Source organism: Solanum tuberosum, unplaced genomic scaffold (assembly GCF_000226075.1).
Source record: "Solanum tuberosum cultivar DM 1-3 516 R44 unplaced genomic scaffold, SolTub_3.0 scf00146, whole genome shotgun sequence".
NCBI lineage: Eukaryota > Viridiplantae > Streptophyta > Magnoliopsida > Solanales > Solanaceae > Solanum > Solanum tuberosum.
Genome location: NW_006239076.1, coordinates 977026 through 1002614, shown reverse-complemented (window position 1 = coordinate 1002614; position 25589 = coordinate 977026).

Sequence of the window (25589 nt, the reverse complement as noted above, 5' to 3'; positions counted from 1 at the left end):
ATGTCATCATGTGTAGATGATTTTCACTTTGATAAATATTGTTCCTCGTCTTCTTCTTATACTTTTTACTATTTCCTTTGCAAATATATTCTATTTTTCTTCGTCTGGCATCAAATAATGTACCTATTCGACCAAAAAAAGATGAGGAAAAGAAGAACTGAAATATTTCAATAAATAACTTTACAATTTGAAGAAAAATAGATCCATTAATTCTCTTAGTTGAATTATTTATGTATATATAGAAAATCTAGATAATGGATAGAGAAGTTCTATATAATTAAATAATTGATGTACCTATTAAAAATACTAAGAAATATTTTTTTTGTCAAAATAACTGTAAATATTCCTATAACTGAATATATTAAAAATAATCTTATTATTTAATATTTTTAATAATATAAAATTAACTAAAAAAATCAGCGTCTTCTTAATTATTAGCATGTAACATCCCGCCTTAGAAAGAGCCAAATTTAGAAAGAACTAATTTGGAAAGAGCCAAAATGAAAATTTTGCAAGTTATGCTTAAGTTGTGAGTTTTGGGTCAACTTCAAACGACCATAACTTTCAGTACAGGATGATTTAGGTGGTCCATAAGATATCAAATGAAAGGTCTTTGAACCCTCTTTCCAACGCCACCGAGTTTTCTAAGTTTCGAGTTCGGATGAGGGAGATATGCTAGTTTGAAATCAGCTTGTCTAGTTAAGAAAAGTTTCCCGAATTTATGAGGGGTATTTTGGTCTTTTCCTAACCCCTCAGCTTAAAACGTTTTAGTAAGGTTTTAGGGTTCTAAACAGATGTTGGTCAGTTTTGATAATCCTAAATTACGCTTAGGGTTTTGAGAGGAGTTCAAGAAGAGAAAAGAGGAGAGGTTCAAGGCGTTCATCAAGGTTCTTCAGGATTTTCGAGGAACTTTTTCATGGGTTTTATCCCTAAGAGGTATATGAATTTTCATATTGTTGAGTTCGTTCACCCACACACCAGTCATGTGATTTTATTTGCAATTCGTTCTTGAGGTTGAAGGATTTGAGTTCTTCATGAGTTTTCTTGAATTTCATTCATTAATCTTGATTATTGAGGTTCTGATGAATTCTTGAGATGAATGTTAGGAATTTGAGGGTTGTTTTGAGTAGATTTTCGTGTACTTATGTTTGGTATTCGAATCTAAGTGAGTTTGGAAGAAATCATTCGATTCTAGGTGAATTAGGGTCATAAAACGAGAAAGAAGATTTGTCGAGTTTTCTTGGCAGGGGGCTGGCGCGCCGCGCCAGAAGTGCGCCAGAAAAAAGTTTTTTGTAGTTTAGAGGTTGGCTTCCAGTGCCACTCAGTGCGCCAGGATTGCCTGCCCCATGCCATATTTCGTTGTTTGGCCGATCTGAGTTCTTTTAAAGGATACCTTCACTCCTTTCTGATTCTAACTACTCTAAACTACATCTAAACATCGAGAGATCATTCATAACATGAATCATAACCTTGAATTCATAATTCAAATTCAAGGTAGAGTTAAGAGTTAAGTCTTGAGAAGTCTTCCGAGTCATTTTAAGAAGTCCTTCTTTGGAATCTTTTAAAACTTGTTTTAAGACATGAGTACTTGAGTATGAGGATGAGTATATTTGAGTTTCATTGTTCAAAATGAATATATGGGACCTAAGTATTCCCAAGAGTAAATGCTTTTACATTTAAAATGAGGAGGAAACTTTGATTTCCAAATGAGTTATGAGGAGTTTTGAGTACTATCTCTATTAAGAGAAACCTTTTAAGTAATGATCTCAAAGTTTGAGGAGGAGGAAATGTTTTTAAACAAATGATCTAAGTTATATTTTTGGTAGTAGTATTAAGCACCGCTATGGGGATGAGTTCATACAACTCAAACTCCTCATAAACCATGTAGCCAACATGGGTAGAAAGGGTCATATTTGTTAGTTGATTCCTTATTGCTTTTTAAGCATAGCTTAGTGGATCCACTTAGTTGAGGATGTCTTATACTCCGGCAAGGTATATGATAGTTTTGGATGCGTGGGCGAGGCGTTGTATCATCACATAGCTCATAGTGATGGTTGTCGGTTAGAGAATCTCCCAAATATAGTTGTTTTGTATTTTTTTTACATAGAAACCGAGTTATCTTGTATTCGTAAATACATTGAGTTGTTATTTAATATTTTAAGAACTTTCTTTATATTGTATCTTTATCATTGCCTTTATATTGAATTGAGTTGAGGTTGAGTTGAGTTGAGACGAGGTAAATTGTTTCTTCAGTTCCAGTTCAAGCTTATGTCATGTTTTAGATTTCCCCTTGCCTGCTCCTACATTCCATGTACTGACGTCATTTGTCCTGCATCTTTTATGATGCAAATACAGGGAATCAGAATCATCAACGGGCGCTCTGTTGATCTAGTCGTGTTCTAGCTAAAGTTGGTGAGCCTCTTTGCTTTTTGGAGGGTTTCACATTGAGTTTACTTTTCACTTTTATTATTAGAATGCCGTAGGTCTTGTTCTGACGTCCATCTCAGTTAGTAGAGGCTTCATAGATAGACAGTAATAGTTCAGGAGTCTTTTTCATTTCCTGTGTTTAATATTTAAGACTTGAGTTGCTTCTTTTGTCCTGTGTTTGTTTTAATTTTAAACAATCTAAGTTATCTATTTTTAGACATTGAGTTAAACTTTACTTTTAAAGTTCTTTTATTGTTGAGTAAGTCTCCCACTGAGAGTTGAGCCAGGCCAAGGGTTTGCTTGGGGCCTGAAATGGCTAACGAGTGCCAGTCGCGTCTGTCACGACCTAGACTGTCGTGAGTGGCACCCACACTCACACTCCGGTGGGAGAACCATTACTACACACCAAACTAACAACTCAACCAAATACTAATCATTAAAGTTACGGAAGCAAGTTAAATGGTAAGGAAAGAAAATAGGGAGTTCCTATAAACTCCAAAGCAAGAGTCTAATAAATAAACAAATAAAGAAATACGCCTAGAACCTGAAAGTCAATGTACTAAAACCCTAACAATGAACCAAAAGTCTAAAGGAATAATGGGTACAACCCAACTCAACATAAGAATATGTAAACAACAAGTCTAAGTCCGAAATGTGGACATAAACAGAAAGAGAACTCATGGCAACCCAGAAGAACTGGCTCACCGTTGAATTCAAAACGATCACTGATCTTCTAAGTGAGGTCTCTCAATAGCTGCCTGAAGATGCTCTGTACTCAACAAAGAACGAGCAAGTGCAGTATCAATACACAACCACAGTGTACTGGTAGGATCACGCGGCTATCCCACTAAGTGCATCATACATAGGCCAATACAACATAATAATAACATGTACACACCAAACATATATATATTATCAACATCATTACGAATTCAAACAGTTTCACAATACGAGGATATACAATTATGTTAACTCATTGGTCCTCTCAAGGAACCCAAACCCAAACCCAAACAATTAGCATACCGGAACGTGATACCTGATCCAAGGTTTATGCCAGAATGTGGCAACCGATCCCATATTTATGACCAAACGTGGCAACCGATCCAAGTTAGTGTGTCGGAACACAACACCCGATCCATTCAACAAGCCACAATCACAAGTACATTCTCATAATCATACAATCAAGTCATGATTCATGGCATTCATCATTCATCTATACTCATTTACAACAAGTGTGATCAACAATGGAACATTCGCATACGTACACGTATTATAATGTAGCAAGAACAAACATATATAACACAATATGAAATCACAACCATCACCTACCTCGAAACAAGCTTGAATCCCCTAAGAAACTTGATTCTTCCCTTTCTAGATTCGTTTCACTTGTTCTTGGTCTACAAACGAGTAATATAACACGTGAATCAATAAACAATAACTAATTAGCCAAATTACCCAAAATTCTATCAACCCTAGATCAAACCCTTGATCCCCATACCCAGCTTAGGGTTTTTTCCACTATAATTCTCATATCAAAAACCTCCCACATCGATAATTACCCACTAGACTACAATCTATGGATTGAAAAACGAATTCAGGGAGTTAAAATCTTACCTTTAGACTTAAGAATGGTGAAAACCCGTCAAGAAAACACCAGGGTTCGCTCCTTAGCACTCAAGTTAAAAAATTGCAGAATAAAATGTTTTTGGGGTTTATTTCCGACTTTAAGTCGCGTTTGTCCTGCTATGGTGGCACCCACCCCGCTACAGCGGCCCTGCCTTGGAGGGAGAAATTCAACCTTAGCGGCTTGCACGAAACCAGTGAGCAAAATTAATAATTCCAAGACCCCCATTTCACAACACACATTCCAGCAACGACACTTAGAAACTACTCGTTCACACTAAGATCAATTCCAGGAGTACTACTCGCCCGAATTCAATTCGTAAAGTCGTACCGGTTCATTAACGTCTTATATATCTACTCATGTAATAAAATTCATAATTAGATTACCCCATTGCTACCTGATTTCCCAAGACCTCACAAACTCCGATTTAATCCAAGTCTGGACTAGGTTGGGAAAATTCAAATACTACGAAAAAGTTTTCCAACCCAAAAATTTTCCCCGTTGGTTTTTCTATAACAATGGAAACAGGTCATTACAATAGATACCAATTTACCCATCACTCGTCCCCGAGTGAAAAAACTTAGGAAAATAGGCTAGAGAAGGAATGGAGTAGTACCTAAATCGATGAACCACTAGAGATACCTGTCTCGCATATCTCTCTCGATTTCCCAAGTAGCTTCCTCAACTGGACGATGCTTCAATTAAACTTTCACAGACTTAATCTCATTGGTCCTCAGCTTACACACATCACGATCAAGAATTGCAATCGGTTACTCCTTCTTTTGGAGGTCCTTGTCTTGCATAATTGAGTCTCACTTAATGATATAATCCACATCACCATGATATCTCTTCAACATGGACACATGAAATACCAGATGAACTCTCGATAGGTTAGGAGGTAAAGTCAATCTATATGCTACCGGTCCTACATAGTCAAGAATCTTAAATAGACCAATGTATCTAGGACTAAGGTTTTCCCTTCTTACCAAATCTCATTACCGCTTTCATTGGTGATTCCTTAAGAAGAACATTATCACCAGTCTAAAATGTCATGTCTCTCACCTTGTGATTCGCATACTTCTTATGTCTACTCTGGGCTGCTAGAAGCTTAGCTTGAATAATCCTCACATTATCTTGAACATCCTTCACTAAATCAACCACCAAAGGTTTCACATCTTCAGCCTCGAACCATCCTATGGGTGATCTACATCCTCCCCATATAATACCTCAAACGGTGTCATATCAATGCTGGAGTGATAACTATTATTATAAGAGAATTCACACAAAAGTAAGAACTTATCCCAATGCCCTCCAAAATCAATCACACATGCCCTCAACATGTCTTCTAACACTTGAATAGTCCTCTCTGACTGCCCGTCTGTCTGTGGATGGAAAGCGTTACTAAAAGTGAGTTGTGTGCCCAATTCATCATGTAATGTCCTCCAAAACTTAGAAGTAAATTGTGTACCACGATCTGAGATGATAGAAAGAGGCACCCCATGCAATCTCACTATCCCTTTCATATACACCTTAGCCAATTGTTCAGCATTATAATCTATTCTTACCCGAATAAAATGGGCTGACTTAGTCAATCTATCAACCACTACCCAAATAGAATCAAACTTCCCCAAAGTCTTGGGAAGACCAACCACAAAATCCATGGCTATCATTTCCCACTTCCATTCCGAAATTGTCATTCTCTGAAGCAAACCCGCAAGCCTTTGATGCTCATATTTTACTTGTTGGCAATTTTGACACTTAGCCACAAACTCCGCTATATCCTTCTTCATGCCGACCACTAATAAATTCGCTTCAAATATCGTTACATCTTTGTTACACCCGGATGAATGGAATATCGAGAACCATGAGATTCTGTCAAAAATTTCTGAATCAAGTCATCAACTCAAGGAATACAAATCCTTCCTTTAAAACTGAGCACACCTTCTGCATCAAGAGTGGTCTCTTGTGCCTTACCAATTGCAATCTTCTTCTTAAGTTCAACCAAATTTTCATCCTCAAATTATTTGTCCTTGATTAAATCTGTGAATGTGGCCCTAATTTCAATGCTAGCTAACACCCCACCTTTCTCTGAGATGCCCAAATGCATGAACTTAGACTCCAAGGTCTGAATTTCCATAGCCAAAGGTTGCTTGGTAACACTAAAGCAATCTAGACTACCCATACTCGATATTTTTTTGACTCAAAGCGTCTGCCACTACATTAGCCTTACCCGGATTTTCTTGAATGGTGACATCATAATCCTTAAATAACTCCATCCACCTTTGTTGTCTCAAATTCATATCCTTTTGTTTGAACAGATCCTGCAAACTACGATGATCAGTAAACACTTCACACTTGACATCATAGAGGTAATGTCGCCAGATTTTAAGAGCAAACACTATCGCTGCCAACTCCAAATCATGTGTTTGATAATTCCTCTCATGCATCTTCAACTGTCGCGATACATAAGCTATAACATTCTTATCCTACATTAAGTAACACCGAAACCCGAATGAGAAGCATCACAATAAACAATAAATTTCTTACCCTCCATCGGTAATGCTAGAATAAGTGGTATAGTCAAGAGAGTCTTGAGCTTTTGAAAGCTCTAATCAAACTTTTCAGCCCATTCAAATGGTACATCCTTCTTGGTCAAATTTGTCAAGTGAGTGGCAATAGAAGCAAAATTCTTCACAAATCGACGATAGTAGCTAGCAAGCCCCACAAAACTCCTAACTTCCGTCACAGAGCTAGGTCGAACCCAATTCTTAACCGCCTCAATATTTTGGGGATCTACCATTACCCCTTCTTTTGAAACTACATGCCCCAAAAATGCAACCGAAGTCAACCAAAATTCACACTTAGAAAATTTAGCATATAACCTTTGTTTCCCAAGAACACCTAGCACAATACGAGGATGGTCGGCATGCTCTTCCTCACTTTTCGAATAGACCAAAATATCATCAATAAAGACTATCACGAATGAATCAAGAAACGGCTTGAATACCCCATTTATCAAACTCATACAAGTTGCAGGCACATTAGTCAACCCAAACAACATAACTATAAACTCGTAGTTCCCATAGCGGGTTCTAAACGCCATTTTGGGCACATCTTCAGGCTTAAATTTTAACTGATGGTAACCACACCTTATATCAATCTTAGAAAACACTGATGCACCTTGCAATTGGTGAAAAAGGTCATCTATTGGAGGAAATAGGTACCTGTTTAGAATGGTGACCATATTCAATTGTCGGTAATCTATACACATTCTCAGACTGCCATTATTTTTCTTAATAGACAAGACAGGAGCATCCCACGAGGAAGCACTAGGATGGATGAATCCTTTATCAAGAAGTTATTGGATTTGAGCCTTCATCTCTCTCAATTCTACCAGAGCCATGCGATATGGAGGGATGTAAATGGGACGAGTACTAGGTTCTAAGTCAATGCAGAAATCTATATCTCTATCCGGAAGCATACCAGGCATGTCATTAGGATACACTTCTCTAAATTCTGACACCAAAGGAATAGACTCAATAGATGGAGACTCAACCTCAACATCTCGAATATGAGCCAAATAAGTCAAACAACCCTGCCCTACTAGTTTTCTAGCTTGAATGAAGGATATGATCTTAGCTTGCTTAGGCTTGTACACCCTTTCCCACTCTAACTTTCCCCTTCCCAAAATTTCTAGAGTCACTGACTTAGTATTACAATTAAGCACAACATAATAGGAGGACAACCAAGTCATGCCTAAGATTATGTCAAAGTCAGTCATATCCAAAATCACCAAATCAGCCCAAGTCTGATAATCGATAAACATAATAGGACAAGAAAGATAGACATGGGTGACTATGATACACTCTCCAACTGGGGTAGAAACATGGATGGGGGCTTCAAGTATATCACAATTCATATCAAATTATGAGGCAAATTTCACGGATACATAAGAATAAGTAGAACCCGGATCAAATAACACATTAGTCATCCGATCACAGATAAGAATAGTACTTGTGATCACTGCGTCCGACGCCTCTGCCTTAGTTTTTGCCCAAAAAGGTGTAACATTGAGCCCTATCATCGTGACGGGTGACTTCCCTGCCTAGTTGCATTGTACCTCTGCCTGCGTTACCATTTCCCCTACCTCTGTGGCCTCGTTGATTTCCTCCTCGCCCACTTTGTGGACGCCCTCGACCATTATTACCATTTCATGTGGGTACCAGTGCTCTAGACTGCTGCTGCGCGGAATCCATCATGCGTGGATGGGGACAATCTCTCCTCATATGCCCAGGTTCCCCATAATTATAGCAAGTACGATAAAAAAAATGGCATGCTGCCCATCGAAGGCGCGACTCCCTTGCTATCCTGAATCAAATTATAAGGTGGAGTTTCAAGTAATTACCTGTAGAGGCGGGCATAGCGAACTGAATTGGTTTGGCTGCAATTGATGACCTCCCTGACCCTTTAGAGTAAGAACCTTGAAAGTTACCTGAGTTCTTGGCCCTTTTTGCCAAGGCTTTAGCCTGACCGTCTAGCCTTACCCCCTCCACTTTCTTCACAAAGTTTGTTACCTCATTAAAGTTTCTCCCTGCGGAAGTCATATGAACAGACAATACCTTTAATTCTGAATTTAACCCCATAACAATTAGGTGGATCCTCTATTCCTTAGTAGTCACCAATTGCGTAGTATATCTAGACAAAGCATGGACCTTGGACTCATAAGCAACCACAAACATACCACCTTGCTCCAAAGCCATAAACTCATCCTTCCTGCGATCTCTCAAAGTCCTAGGCACATACATTTCTAAAAATAGGGCATGAAACTAAGTCCAAGTAAGTGGAGGTAAAACTAAAGATCTGCATTCCACATAAGCTCTCCACCACTAATTAGCCTCACCTTGAAGTTGAAAATTCACAAACTCAACCCCATGCTGATGGACAATTCGCAACTTATGAAGCCTCTCATAGAAATCTAGGATGAATTCATATGCATCATCACTCTCGAAACCATGGAACACAAGTGGTTTCAACTTAAAGAACTTAGTCAACATCTCATGCTCATTACCAATTATAACAGGACCCAACAAAGGATGAAAGAAGGCATCAGTACCTACAGTTCCACCCACCCTGGGAGTAGTTATTGCAAACGGGAGATTGGCGGGAGCTTGAGTTGCTTGAACAAGTGGAAGCACTCCAGGACCAACTAATCCATTCAAAAATGAAATGATTTGTTGAGGTAACACTGGGTCTATGGAAGGAATCCATGTAGTCTCACCCTGCACCTCTTCCTCTTGTCCAACATCCTCAACATTTTCAACCTCAATATTCTCCTCCATCTTTTCATGATGCACAAGAAGAGCCTCATTCTGGGGAACATTCTCAACTAGTGCTCCATCCCTAATAGGAGCTACCCTTCCTCGGCCTCTACCCCTAGCTCTTCCTCTACCCCTGCCTCGACCATGACCTCTTACTGCAGATTCCTCAGCTGGAGCATTGACGGGAGCTACGGGCCTGACGCCATTAAATCTAGTGTTAACCATCTGCGGACAGAAGAGTGAAGGAGGTTAGATACCAATTGGAATCGCCAGATACCAATTGGAATCAAGTTATTGCACGAAAGGAGACAAGTGAAAACATAGAGATTTCCTAAAGTCCTATAGCCTCTCGAAGAAAGGTACAGACGTCTCTGTACCGTTCCGCAAGACTCTACTAGACTCATTTTTATACATCGAGATCAATGAACCTAGGCTTTGATACCAACTTTGTCACGGCCTTGATCGTCGTGAGTGACACCGGCAATAACCCTCCAGTGGGAGAACCATTACTACAACCCAAAGTAACAACTCAACCCAAATACTAAGCAGTAAAGTTACGGAAGCAAGTTAAATGTTAAGGAAAGAAAACAGAGAGTTCCCATAAACTCCAAACCAAGAATCTAATAACTAAACAAATGCAGATATACGCCTAGAACCACAAAGTCAATGTACAAAAACTTTAACAATAAACCAAAAGTCTAAAGGAAAAATGGGTACAACCCAACTAAATATAAGAATATCTAAAGAACTAGTCTAAGTCCGAAATATGGACATAAATAGAAAGAGAACTCATGGTAGCCCGAAAGAACTGGCTCACCCTTGAATTCGAAATGATCACTGATCTTCTAAGCGAGGTCTGTCAATAGCCGCCTGAAGATTCCCTGCACTCAACAAAGAACGAGCAAGTGCAGTATCTGTATACAGCCACAATGTACTGGTAGGATCACAGGGCTATCCCACTAAGTGCAACAAATATAAACCAATACAACATAATAATAACATGTATACACCAAACATATACAATATCAACATCATTACGAATACGAACAGTTTCACAATACCAGGATATATAATTATGTCAACTTATTGGTCCTCTCATGGAACCCAAACCCAAACAGTTAGCATACTGGAACGTGGTACCTGATCCAATATTTTATGCTGGAACATGGCAATAGATCCCATATTTATGCCGGAATGTGACAATCGATCCAAGTTAGTGTGTCGGAACGCAACACCCGATCCATTTAACAAACCACAATCACAATCACAAGTACATTTTCATAATCATACAATCAAGTCATAATTCATGGCATTCATCATTCATGGCATTCATCATTCATCTATCCTCATCTACAACAAGTGTGATCAACAATGCAACATGCACATACATGCAGGTATTATAATGAAGCAAGAACAAACATGCATCACACAATATGAAATCACAATTATCACTTACCTCGAAACAAGTTTGAATCCCCTAAGAAACTTGATTCTTCCCTTCCTGAATTCGTTTTGCTTTTTCTTGGTATACAAACGAGTAATATAACAAGAAAATCAATAAACAATAACTAATTGCCCGAATTATCCACAATAGTATCAACCCTAGATCAAACCATTGATCCTCATACCCATATTAGAGCTTTTTCCACCATAATTCTCAAATCAAAACCCACCCCATCAATAATTACCAACTAGATTACAATTTAAGGATAAAAAAATGGATTCGGGGAGTTAAAATCTAAACTTTAGCCTTAAGAATGGTGAAAAACCATCAAGAAAACACTTGGGTTTGTTCCTTAGCTCTCAAGTTCGAAAATTTTAGAATAAAATGTTTTTTGGGTTTATATATAACTTTATGTCATGTTTGTCTCGCTATGGCAGCACCCGCCCCGCTACAGTGGACCTACCTTGACGAGAGAAATCCCACCTTAGCGGCTTGCACGAAACCAGTGAGCAAAATTAATAATTCCAAGACCCCCAATTCATAACACCTTCCACCAACAACACTCAGAAACTACCCGCTCACCCTTAGATCAATTTTGGGAGTTCTACTCGCATGAATTCAATTCGTAAAGTCATACGCGTTCATTAACATCTTATTTATCTACTTATGTGATAAAATTCATAATTAGATCACCCAATTGCTACCAGATTTCCCTAGACCTCACAGACTCCAATTTCGTCCAAATCTTGACTAGGTTGGGAAAATCCAAACACTACGAATATGTTTTCTGACCTAAAAATTTTCCCGTTGACTTTTCTATAACAATGGGAAAAAGTCGTTACAGCGTCCAGGGTGTAGGCTCAGGGAGTGACAAACTTGGTATCAGAGCAAAGAGTTCAAGAGTCCTAGAGTGTATATGAAGCCGTGTTTGTAGAGTCCTAGTTATCGATGTGAAGTGTGCCACATCTATAATTAGGAGGCTGAGACATTTAGGAAACATTTCCCTTCTTTTATACTCTTAGTGTGTGATAGAGTTTAGCTCTATAAATTTTCTTTCTAATTCATGCTTGCGCGTATCTTTTCGGATCATGCCTCCACGAAGAGTTATTTGTGGTCGTCCTGCTGGGAGGAATGTTGATCCTTAGGATCAAGGGGTACCCAATGCACCAAAAGTTCAACCCCAAGGAGAGGTCACAAATATTGAGGTCCTATGATACTATCTGAATGTTCATTTAAGTGGTGACCAACCAGGCTGGACAACAAAGAGGGAGTCGACAAGATGTTACTGATACGTCCAAGATTCATGAAATCTTATGGATGAATCCTCCAAACTTCACCGGTTCAAGTTTCAGTGAGTATCCAGAAAACTTTATGGAAGAGTTACATAAAGTATTTGAGGTGATACATGTTACGGATGCGGAACGTGTGGAACTAGATGCATACCAACTGAAGGGTGTTGCTAGAGTCTGGTACGATCAATAGAAGAAGAGTAAAGTTGAGGGTTCACCGATTGTGAGCTGGGTTGTGTTCGAAGAGGCCTTCGCAGGGTGTTTCTTTCCCTGTGAATTAAGAGAGGCAAAGGTAATAGAATTCCTTACACTTGAGCAGGAATCTATGAATGTGCATGAGTACAACCTCAAGTTCACTCAACTGTCTTGTTATGCTTCGGAGATGGTTGTTGATATGACGAGTAGGATGAGCTTGTTTGTGTCTAAGTTGTCTCGTTTGTTAAGCAAATAGGGTAAGGTTGTGATGTAAATAGGTGTCACGGCCCAAGGGTACCCCCTAGACTTAACATAGCACATGGAACCCCGAAAGCGACCCAAGTAAGCCACTTAGCTTATCATCATCACATAAGTATAGAATAATAAAGAATAGAAACACATTTTCAATTCATTAAGAATGTTTTCATAAAAGTAAAGCGGAAGTCTAGACATAGTCTCAGTTAGCCATCTACGACAATCGAAGTCTCAAAATAATAGGGTCACAGCCCTTGCAATAAAGAATAGGAAAGTGTCTAGTACAATGAAAGGAACGAAACAAAAATATAGCACTTGTCCTCGGATCTATGAAAAAATACCACAAGCTTTGGAGAATAGTCAATCCAAGCCTTGAACTAGAAGGAATCACCTCAAATGCTGGAACCTACACTTTGGAAAAATTGTAGAGGAAATATGGGTTAGTACAAAAATTGCACTAAGTATGGTAGCTATGCATGAAAATCATTAAATATGCTAAAATGGGAAATTTTAGTCGAAAACTATGCATTTGACCAAGTTTATGAAGTATCATGGAAATAAGTGTAAAGGCACATGATACAAGCATATTCAACATATAAATCATCTCATCATAATGGAAACAAACCATAAGAACCATCAAAGCATCCTTGTGCAATGCATGAGTAAGATCCCATACTCCTACCCATACTAAGGAAAACTCATTAAGTGATTATAGTTAATAACTTCAACTCTAGTTCATTCTATCATAGTGGGATTAGCTTTAACCGACATAGACCATGAGAGCTTAATCATGAAATTCGGTGATTACCCCACACCAAAAAGGGGTGGTCCTACTTGCCTAAGGTAGAACTATACGCTTAGCTTACGTGGATCGACTAGCTAAAGACCTATATGGGCACATGTTTTATGGGATAAGGGGATTGTTACTAGAAAACCTGGTCTCTACTAACGTGAGGGCTTCCATCCCAAGAGATTGTTCCTAGAAACTCGGCCTCTACTATGGTGAGGGTTCCATCTCATATCATTATCCTCTCGGTGCTAAGCAAACTGCCATTGAGTTTATATTAAGTCTTGAATTAACTTTATAATTAAGGAATAATGTGTTGATACTCTATCCCACAATTCACTCTAAGCTCCTAGGTTCATTAGGGGAGACTAGTCTTCAACCCTTGTAACCACTATATGTGACAAACCTTTCACATTATAAGCTATTCATACCTAAGTGTATAGATGAGGATAATCATCCAATCAACTCAAGAATTAGATTATAATATAGTTACTTTACTCTCAAAGGAATCCAATTGTATACACACAAATATCATACATATAGTCAATTCTCATGTTTTGCCCTTCAAGGCTATAGATCACATACAACCAATCAATCTAGGATTACTACATTAGATATAGATGGTGACATGAGTCAATGAACTAAACTACTATAAGTAAAATGTCATAATTTCTACAATTTACCCAATTCATAAGTCACAAACTAGGTTATGGGGAAAACATTGATTCATGGGGGATTTTCTCATAAAAACCTTGATAATCAACAATTCAATCATAATATACATTAACTAAATCAATGAAAACGTTTTCAGAAAGAATCCATGGCTTAGAATAGAAACCCTAGGTTTTGCAGACTTTATCTACTTTGAAATAGAGAATTTAAGGACTTCATGGATGAAAAGTTAACCATGAATCAAAACTACCATACCTTAATTGAATAATCTCCACGAATTTGGGTCAAAAAAGATTAGTTCTTGAGCCTTAGATCTTGATTTTTTCTTCTTCTTCAATGGAGGTTTTAGAGAGAGAAATATTGGAGGGGTTTTGATTTGGTTTTGAGGATTTATGAATATGACTTTAGATGGGTTATTTTAGGTGGGAAAAATACTTAGATAGTCCTTTAAAATAAGCTTAAAATGACACCACATAATCATTAATTAATAAGGAAACTACCAAGGAACCCCTAGACTCAACTGCCAAAAAGCAGTTATAGGGGTGATCTATGCTTGGGGACCCACGGACCGTGGCTGGGACCACGGCCTGTGCTGGTCAATCGTGGTTCCCTTCAAAGATTGGATTTTTGGGATCTCAACCTACGGAGGCAGGCCACATGGCGTGGACCCTTCCAAGAGGTGTGGGTCCTGCCTTAGGCAGATTCACAAGGGCTTCACCCACGCTACCCTGCTACGGGGCGTGGGTTGATCCACATGGCGTGGAACCCCTTTTGTGGGTCACTGCCTGGGAGCCTTAAGGGTCTTTTCCCCAAGGACTCAAGGTTGGTCCTTGGGGTTTAGGCCATGATCTCCTAACACCAAACCATGAATTTTAAGGTATCTTTAAGGCTCTAGTTCTAACGTCAAGTTTTTAACTTAGCCTATTTAGTTTTAGGTTAGATACTAGTTTGGCCTAAAATTTTCTGAAATGTTACATTATCTCCCCCTTGGGAACATTAGTCCTCGAATGATGATCTAGACACCAAACTGGATTAAACACTCAAGACTAGAAGCTCATCATACTTGAAACATCAAAATAATGCAAAATTCAAAGGACGAAACATCATCTCCATCTCAAAACATAGTCAATGCAATACAAGGGAGTAGTAACTACATCTAACAACCCAATATACATGGAATTCAAAATTTCTCATATTCATAAGAGGAACTAACTTTTCCCCAACTAAATAATGCTCAACACAACATCATGGAGCCAATATGTCAATACTCTCAAAAGCACACTAAAGCATGTTCATCAATACATCCCATGAAGTCAAAATAGGCAATTCATACTAAATGTACAACAACATGAGGAACATAACTATGAAAACTCATATTCTTGTTAAACATAAATTTCATCAAGAACATGCATAATCTAAGGAAACCATGAAAAACACATAATTCACACATGACTTCCAAAACAAGGAAATTCTAGAGGAACTACTTACCTCAAGCATGAATAGGAGTAGAAGGAAAAAGGTGAGGATAGCGGGACTTCATATCGTCATCGGCCTCCCATGTAGCACCCTCAACTAAATGATTCCTCCATAAAACCTAGAAGCTACTTCCTTGTTTCTCAACTTTTTCACTTGCTGGTCCAAAATTTCTATCGGAACCTCCTCATAGGAAAGACTCTCATCAACTCCTAAACCCTCTAAAGGAATGATGGATACCAGAACCCCAATGCACTTCTTAAGCATGAAAACATGAAACACTGGGTGAACTGGAGCCAACTCATTCGATAAGTCTAACTCATATGCAACTTTCCCAACACGATCCAAGATTTGGCGTGGGCCCACATACTGGGTGCTAAGCTTCCCCTTTTTACCAAACTTCATCACACCTTTCATAGGTGAGATTTTCAAGTAGACCCAATCACCAATTTCAAATTCTAGATCCTTAATCCTAACATCGGCATAAGACTTTTGCCAACTTGGGTCGTCTTCAACCACTCTCTAATGAGTCAAACTTTTTCAATGACCTCATAAACTAGTTCAGAACCAATTAGAGCAATGTCACCTACTTCAAACCAACCAACCGGAGACATATATCTCCTACCATACAAATCTTCAAAAGGAGCCATACCGATACTTGAGTGGTAACTATTATTGTAGGAAAATTCCACCAAGGGAAAGTGATCATCCCAATTACCTTTAAAATCTATTTCACATGCCCTCAACATGTCCTCAAGAATTTGAATGGTACGTTCCACTTGACCATCCGTTTGAGGGTGGAAAGCGGTGTTAAGCTTCACCTTAGTGCCAAGCCCTTTTTGGAATGACTTCCAAAATTGAGAAGTAAATTGATGACCCCCATCTGAAATGATAGATAGACGAACCCTATGCAACTTCACTATCTCCATTATATACAACTTGGCATAGTCTTCTGTCGAGTAAGATACCTTGACGGGAATGAAGTGGGCTGATTTGGTCATCCTATCAACAATGACCCAAATAGAATCATATTGTCTTCGAGTACGAGGAAATCCCACATTAAAATTCATATTCACCTCTTCCCACTTCCAAGTGGGAATTGGCATGTCTTGCAAAAAGCCTCCCGGCCTTCGGTGCTCAACCTTGACTTGTTGACAATTAGGACATTTGGCTACAAATCCTGTAATATCCTTTTTCATACCATTCCACCAATAGACTTCCCGTAGATCACGGTACTTCTTGGTGGCTCCCGGATGAATAGAATATCTAGAACCATGAGCCTCTTCTAAAATTTTCTCCCTTAGGAGAAAGCCTCCACATCCGGAACACATAATCTACCTTGGTACCTAAGTACCCCATCTCTGGGACAAAGCCTCAACGGATATCCCAAGTACCGATTCTTTCAATTCTATCAATATGGATCAAGGTGTTTCTTAGACTTCACATCTACACCATGAAACCACCTTAGGGAGAATCTACTAGTTAGACACCTAACCGGGCAAACCTATGCACATCACAGACTATTTTTTTCTTTTCATCCTCTATGTGGGTCACACTACACATGGATAGTCTACTAAGTGCATCTGCCACAACATTAGCTTTGTCGGGGTGGTCAAGGAAACTCATGTCATAATCCTTTAAAATCTCTAGCCACCTTCTTTGTCGGAGATTCAAGTCCTTTTGGGTAAACACATATTGAAGACTTTTGTGATCGGTGAAAACATCTACATGGACTCCATAAAAGTAATGTCTCCATATTATCAAAGCAAATACTACCGCCGCTAGTTCAAGATCATGGGTTGGATAATTCTTCTCATGTACCTTGAGTTACGTTGAAGCATAGGCAACCACTTTACCATGTTGCATGAGTACACACCCCAACCCTACTCTCGAAGTGTCACAATATACCACAAACCCATTAGTACCCTCCAGTAAAGTGAAAATCGGAGCGGAAGTAAGTTTATCTTTCAACTCTTGGAATCTTTTCTCACAAGCCTTCGACCACACAAACTTGGCTTTGTTTTGAGTTAATGTCGTCATCGCAGAAGCACTGGAGGAAAAACCCTCAACAAACCTCCTATAATAACCGACCAAACCCAAAAAGCTTCTAATATCGGTAGGAGTTAGAGGTCTAGGCCAAATCTTGACTGCATCCGTCTTCTTTGGGATCTATCTCAATACCCTCGCTAGACACGATATGGCCAAGGAAGGCTACGAACCTTAGCCAAAACTCACATTTACTAAACTTTGCATACAATTGGTGGTTTTTTAAGGACTTGCAATACAATCCTCAAATGGCTCATATGATCAACCTCACTCCTTGAATAGATCAAAATATCATTGATAAAAACTATCACGAACATATCAAGGTTTGTCTAAACACCCTATTCATTAGATCCATGAATGTCGTCGGGACATTAGTTAGACCAAAAGACATTTCTAGGACTCATAGTGACCATATCTTGTTCGAAAGGTCGTCTTGGGAATGTCAACCCGTCTCACCCTTAGTTGATGATAGCCCGAACATAGATTAATCTTTGAAAAGTAACTAGCCCCTTGGAGTTGTCAATTCTAGGAAGGGGATACTTATTCTTTATAGTCACCTTGTTCAATTGGCGGTAGTCAATAAGAGGGTATCCTTGGGATGTGACGGGAATACGGGTTAAGCTAGATTATTGGGTACATGCTTTCGATAGAAGATTCATAGAATAATTGTGACTAGGCTAGACTTTAAGGGGGATAAGCTCTCAATCGAGCAACCTACCCCGTTTCAAACGCATTCCTCTCGGACACCCATTTGCCGCATGAAGATCAGCGTACGCCTTAACCCACTCACTCTCTCGAGCTGAGTGTGTGGACATGGGACTAGAGTTCACTCTCTCGAGTTGAACTTCATGACGACCCACGCGCACTGGCCATCAATTTAGTAGTCCTAGTTTTACGACCTCTCTCTCGAGCAAACCGAAAACACATAAATTAACTTGTATTTTACACTATAAATTCATTAAATTCATCCACAATTACTAAACAAAATCACAATTAAACTACGATTAAACAATCAACAAGCAAGACCCAACAATTATCTTAACCCATATTCTCTAAATAACACCCCGAGAATTGGGGGTTTTAGCCACACATGTATAAGAGATAGAAATTTATACCTAATTGAGCTTGCATTCAACTGGGTATGAAGATTTAAGTCTTTATACATGCTAAAATTTAAGAATCCAAGAGACCCACACCCAAATCTTGAAGATGAAACCCTTTGGATCTTCAAGTCTTCAAAACCCTCTCAAGGTTAGAGCAAAAATATTAAAAAGTACTATTCTATCTGAAAATTATAATAATTGTTCGACTCTTAAAACTACAACTCTAACTAGTATTTATAGTTTTCACATATTTGTGCTTCAGCGGATCATTCAGCGTCGTTTGTCAGAATCGCCGATCAACTCGTCGATTCGCCCTTTGGTGTAGTCCATCGCCGTCTTGCACCAACCTTTAGCATCGTTGTGCTCTGGGTCATTGGGCGACATGGTACTGCTTCGCGGAACTTCTCGACGATGTGCTGAATGCTCCATTTTTCCGCCGACTTGATACTTTCCTTAAGGGGTTAGCACACTGGAACAAAAGGCGAAGTAACACCTTTCGGCGACTCGCCAAGTGGACTCGGCGATCCTCAAGCCTTCATTTCTTCGTTCTTTTCTAGCCCTTTTGTTCCTTTTTGCGACGTAGTGTCCATGCTTTCCTTCAAATTTCTAATACCTGAAAACTTAAGGGTTTTCATCAAATATTGAGATAAAATAAGCATTTGAGGAAACAATTTCTATCAAAAATATAGCCCTAAATGAGTCCAATTTGTGGACTTATCATCACCCCCAACTTAAACTTTTGTTTGTCCTCAAGTAAATCTCAAGTTCAGCAGTTCAACAAGGGTGTCTCAAGCTATGCTACACAAGACTCAATCATGAATGTACATAACAAGATTCAATTTACTTATGCAAGGATCAATTGTGTACTCAAAGATTCAAGTTGTGACACACCATTACCAAAGATTCCCAAGCTTGCAATACTTGCTTCAAATGCAAGTTCAAGCTCAACAAAAGCGTTTGAATGCCCTCACACAAATGATGATTTCATTTTCACACACAAATGTATAACTAATTTAAAGTTCAAGAATCAGATACAATGCTCACACTCACAAAGATGAACACAATGCATCCTTTCACCCATAGGTATGCTTGTATTTTCCAATCAACATGTGTTTCGACTTTCTAAATATCACAAAGGTCTTAAGAAGGCTTGTAATGGGGCCGAGTGCAAAGGTGTGGTCATTTAGGCTCAGTGACTTTCATCCTCATGAAATGTGGTGCTCTCAATACTTTCTTTATTTTTCCTTCATCATTTTCATTAGTGCATCATAGGTCATCCTATTATACACCTCCCATGGGTTGTTTGGAAGCCTATTTTTTTGGTACTTTATTCCACAACTTTCTTTTTCATTCTTTTTCTTTTTTTTCTCTTTTCTGTTTTTTTTATATGGAGGGGTTCCATTTTTCTCAACACCATGGGTTAAAGGAGAATATCCTTGCACTTCTTGACTTTCCCTTTCTTTTCACTACACCCCTAACTTAGGCTTTTGGCCTAAGTTGGCTATTCAATTAACCACAATTCAATAGGATTATAGGTAATGGATTAAGAAAGGTCTAGTTTTCATCAAGTTTTGTCCAAAGAAAGGTAAGGCTCAAAGGGTGTTCAAGAGAGAATCACACGCTCACAAGGTAGGTCACAAAAGAGGTATATATCAAATTGGTTCACACTTTTCGAAGTTGCCTAAGATCATATCAACAGAAAGTCTAACTTAGTCAACCAGACCAACAGGGAAAATTCTAGGTGTTGTCATGCACGGTTCCAGGTAAGCTTATCACACAAGGCATCGACACTTAACTCAAACAAGACTCCAAACTTTTGCTAGTGTGCAACGTTCATCACAAGAGAATCGATTAGATAAATGGCTTTTCACAACGAGATGCAAAGAGTTCACATATTGTCTATGCAGCTTCATTTGGCCTCATCGTAGCCGTACATTCATGTTCGTTCGATTGTAAGAACTATTCAAGTCTTCGGTATTGATCGAAACCGAGACTCAAATTTGCCAAGAAACAACCACATTCAACAACATATAAGGGGTGGCAAAAATGTGTGAAAAATTCAAAAAAATTCGGAAAGGTCAAAATCATTTTGCAATTTAAAATAAAAGGAGCCACAAACTCAAACATCTACAGAAAACCAGTATTAACACAGTTTTAAACAAAGTAGCACACAAAAGGTGTGGGCCTCACCCCGCCACAAACAAAAAATCATTTTTCCTCAAATGTGAATAACAAACATCTGAAAATATAAATAGAGAAAAATAAAGAGGGAGGCAAAGGATAATCCTGGTTAAGTTGTTGCTTCATTCGTCGGGGTGGCATGGTTCTTCTTGCGACTTTGGGTGTAGTTGTCTCTGTTGCTTCGGGTTGTAGACCTTCAATAATTTTAGCATTAAAAAAGAGGAGAGGTGGGGACGTTAAGCGGATCGTAGAGTGGTTCAACGAGCTCTACACAGCTTTGTTAAGCAACCCAATGCGCCTATTTTCAACCTATATACTCAAAGGCTTTTCAACCATCCTATTTTAGCTGCGCAAAGAGTTAAATTTAATCAACACAAAACTTATGCAAGCATAACCCCTTTTGCGATGAATAAATGAGAGTTGAATAGCTAGGAAAGCAATCCAAGTTCCTAGCATAAATCGATGCTAAAATACTTAGTTAATGTAGGTTTATGTTAAGATTAATATGTAAAGGTGCAGTTGGAGGCATGAAGATGTATCAAAGTGAACTGTGTTGAGAATTTTAAACCTTTTGTCTCACAAGCCGCGTTGATCCAAACCACTCTGCGATCGTCGTAGTTGCGGAATCTTTCGGCGAGTCGCGGAGTATTTTGGCGAGTTACTAGACAATCATTTGCCTTGCCGATTCTTACAGAGCTTTCCAGTAAGCTTGGGAATCCAAACGACGGTCTCCATCGAGATCACCGACAGAGTCGGCGATGTGCCAATAATTTCAATAGTTCATCGAGTTTGACAGGTCCCAACTTGAAGATATCTTTGAGTCAAAAAGATGGATAGGTTTGGTTCGCCAACCTCTTCGGCGATTCGCCGATTGGACCTATTGTTCTCCACTATACACTGTTTCAAACACTTTTCTACACTTCAGCCTGTACAAACAACACACCATTATTTTGCCAAGAAATTAAAAAAAGCTATTAAAGGGGTTTTAAGCTGCTTCCCAAACAGCGTCTTAGTTAACATCGCGGCACGACGCAAGTATACAACTATTCTTCATCCTCAGAGTCAGCCGTAGTTAGGCGAGTCCTCGGCGAATGGTGGATAGCGACCTGTCATCAAATAGGTGATTTGAGCATCCTGCAGCTGAATAGTCATAGAGTTTGTGGCTGATGTTTCATTCAGCATTTTAATGTTGTCCTTCATCTCATTTAACTTTTTCTCTTGTTCTTCAAGTTTTTGTTGAATGAGTGAAAAGGCTTCATCATTCTGCACGCCCCCATGGTTCTTCCTATGTCTACATTCGTGAAGGAAGAAGTGATTTTCCTTTTCCTTGGCTTGTGCTTCCAACCCCATGACTCGTTTGGACAAAACGTCTACTTGAGCCACTAGTGCGTCCCACTTGTGTTTCTTTTGGGCCTCCTTGTTGGTTTCAACCATACCATCAAGGAGTGTTGCCACAAATTCATAGGGATGGTGGAGCATACCACCCTCGAAAAGTTGATTGGCCATGCTCCTATTTTCTGGTCCAAGAGCCCGACAGAAGCACTCCAACAATGTCTTGTCACACATTCCATGAGAAGGGCATGGTTGTAGAACTGATTGAAACTTCAGCCACATTTCTTAAATTATCTCATTCCCTGCCTGTTTGAACGTCAGGAGGTTGTCCCTAAGGTTCAATAGTTTCAGGAAGGGATGGTCTGTGTGGTACCCATAATGATAATCCATCTTTATTTCCCTACTTCGATATTCAAACAAGCAAAACAAAACTACAATTTAGATTAGTAAAGCTAATAATAAGAAGAATAAAAAATTCTACTTAACTAAGAATTCTCAAATAACACCACTCCCCGGCAGCGGCGCCATTTTGATGTTTGTGTAATCAAGACACAACTTCCGCTGCAAGTGTCTACGATCGTACAATAGTTTAGTAACCCAACCAAGGGTTGGGATCGTTCCCAAGAGAGTGGTTTCGAGAATTAGTAGAAAAATAAAATTTAGTTCTCACTAGTCGTAGCTAAAGACATTAACAATTTAAAACATTTTAAATTAAAGGGGGACACAATAGTGTCGATTAACAATGGGGGGTTTTTGTCACTAGTAAGTAAAATCAACAAAATAAACAAGGGTTTCTAAGTAATGAGAGGGGATTCTTGGGATGTGACGGGAATACGGGTTAAGTTAGATTATTAGGTACATGCTTTCGACAGAAGATTCATAGAATAATTGTGCCTAGGCTTGACTTTAAGGGGGATAAACTCTTTCTCGAACAACTCGGACACCCACTTACCGGATGAAGACCAGCCTACGCCTTAACTCACTCACTCTATCAAGCTGAGTGTGTGGACATGGGACTAGGGTTCACTCTCTCGAGTTGAACCTCTTGTCGACCCACTCACACTGACCATCAATCTAGTGGTCTTACTTTTACGACCTCTCTCTCGAGCAAGCCGAATACACATAAATAAAGTTGTATTTGCAACTACAAATTCACTAAATTCATCCACAACCACTAAACGAAATCACATTTAAACTACGAATAGACTATCAGCAAGGAAGACCCAACAATTATCTTAACCCATATTTGCTAAATCATACCCCCACACATGTATGTATAAGAGATAGAAATTTATACCAAATTGAGCTTGCATTCAACTGGGTATGAAGATTTAAGTCTTGATACAGGCCAAATTGAAGAATCCAAGAGACCCATATCCAATTCTTGAACATGAAACCCTTTGGAACTTCAAGTCTTCAAAACCCTCTCAAACTTAGAGCAAAAAATCAAAAAGTACTTTTCTATATGAAAATTATAATAATTGTTCGACCTTTAAAACTACAACTCTAACTAGTATTTTTAGTTTTCACAGATTTGTGCTGCAGTGGATCATTCGGCGTCATTAGTCGGAATCGCCGATCAACTCGGCTATTCGCCTTTTGGTGTAGTTCATCACCGTCTTGCACCGTCCTTCAGCATCGTCGTGATCTGGGTCATTGGGCGACATGGTACTGCTTCGCGAAACTTATAGGCGATACATCAACTGCTAGAAAACACGTAGGGCAGGGGTGTTTGTCTTATATGGCTCATATTCGAGATGTTGAGGTTGAGTGTCCATCTATTAAGTCTATTCATGTGATGTCGGAATTTAGAGAAGTGTTTCCTTATGACTTGCCTAGTATGCCTCCGGATAGAGATATAGATTTATGCATTGATTTAGAACTAGGTACTCATCCCATTTCCATCCCTCCATATCGCATGGCTTCGGTAGAATTGAGAGAGCTAAAGGCTCAAATCCAAGAGCTTCTTGATAAAAGATTTATTCATCCTAGTGCTTCCTGATTTAACGTATCAGGAAACTTCATCCAATACTAAGTGCCAACGATCTTTAGTCAGTAATATAACCCAACTAGTGAGTTGGGGTCGAATCCCACAGGGAGTGGTTTGTAATCGAGAATTAATAGGCAAGTCAAAATATTCTCTAGTCAATCATAACTAAAAGCATTTACGAAATAAAGCATGACTCAAATTATGGGTGGCACAAGTGTCAAATATTAGTAGGTTTGTTTGTAATTATCAACTACAACAGCAAATAACATAAAAGTAACAAATATGGAGACAAGTTCTTGGGATCTGATTGGATTATGGGCTAAGGGGAACAACCAGGTAATTGAAATTAATAGAAAAATAGTTGTAAATCGGTGAATAAGCTAGACTTTATTGGGGATAAACTCTCTCGAACAATTTATCCCAAATCAAATTGGTTTCTCTCGAAAACCAATAAGAAGCAATTAAGACCAGCCTTCACCTTAGTCCATTCACTCTCTCGAGCTGAATGTGTGGGAAAGGGTTTAGGATTCACTCTCTCGAGCTGAACCCATGACAACCCAATACCCACAGGCCATCGAATCAGTAATTTTGGTTTTAAAACCTCTCTCGCGAGCAAGCCAAAAACACGAAGTTAAGATTGTATTTGCAACTACAACCCCATTAAATTCAACCCCAAGTACTGACTGAAATCACCCTTAAACAACAAATAAACTATCAATTAACAATACCCAACAGTTAAATCACCGCATAATCACACCCCAAGAATTAGGGTTTTAGCTAGACATAGTAAAAAGGTAAAAATCGTTACAAAAGTTGTGTTTCCATCAACTAGGTAGGATTGATATAGTCTTTACAAAGGTCTAAGATGAAGAATCTTCAACACCCACTGAAGAATTTCTTAGAAATGGAAATCTTCAAATCTTCAAAGTTGAGGAAAAATGTCTCCAAAAACTCAGTTCAAAGCTCTTAGCTTGAAAACTAAATAATAACACTGATAAAACTGAAATTGCATGCTAAACTAAGAATTTAAAAACATATTTATAGTCGTCCAAAAATGTTTTGCGAAGGACCATTCGGAGCAGTTAGTCGGGATCGCCGATCCACTCAGCGATCCGCCCTTTGGTCATTTTCATCACCTTTCTGCTTTGACCTTCAGCATCTTCAAGTTCTATAACTTTGGGCGATGAAGTAATGCTTCGCGGAACCATTCGACGACTCACCGACTGCTCCTTTCTACCTCCGACTTGATTTTCTCCTTCAGGGCTTGGCACATTGGAACATTAGGCGAGGTCAATGCCCTTCGGCGACTCGCCCAATGATTTTAGGCGATCCTCAGGCCTTCCTTTCTTTGTTATTTCAGCTGCCTTGTTCCTTTTTGCCTATTAATGTCTATGCTTTGTTCCTCAATCCAAATACCTGAAATTCAAGGATTTACATAAGTTATTGGCAC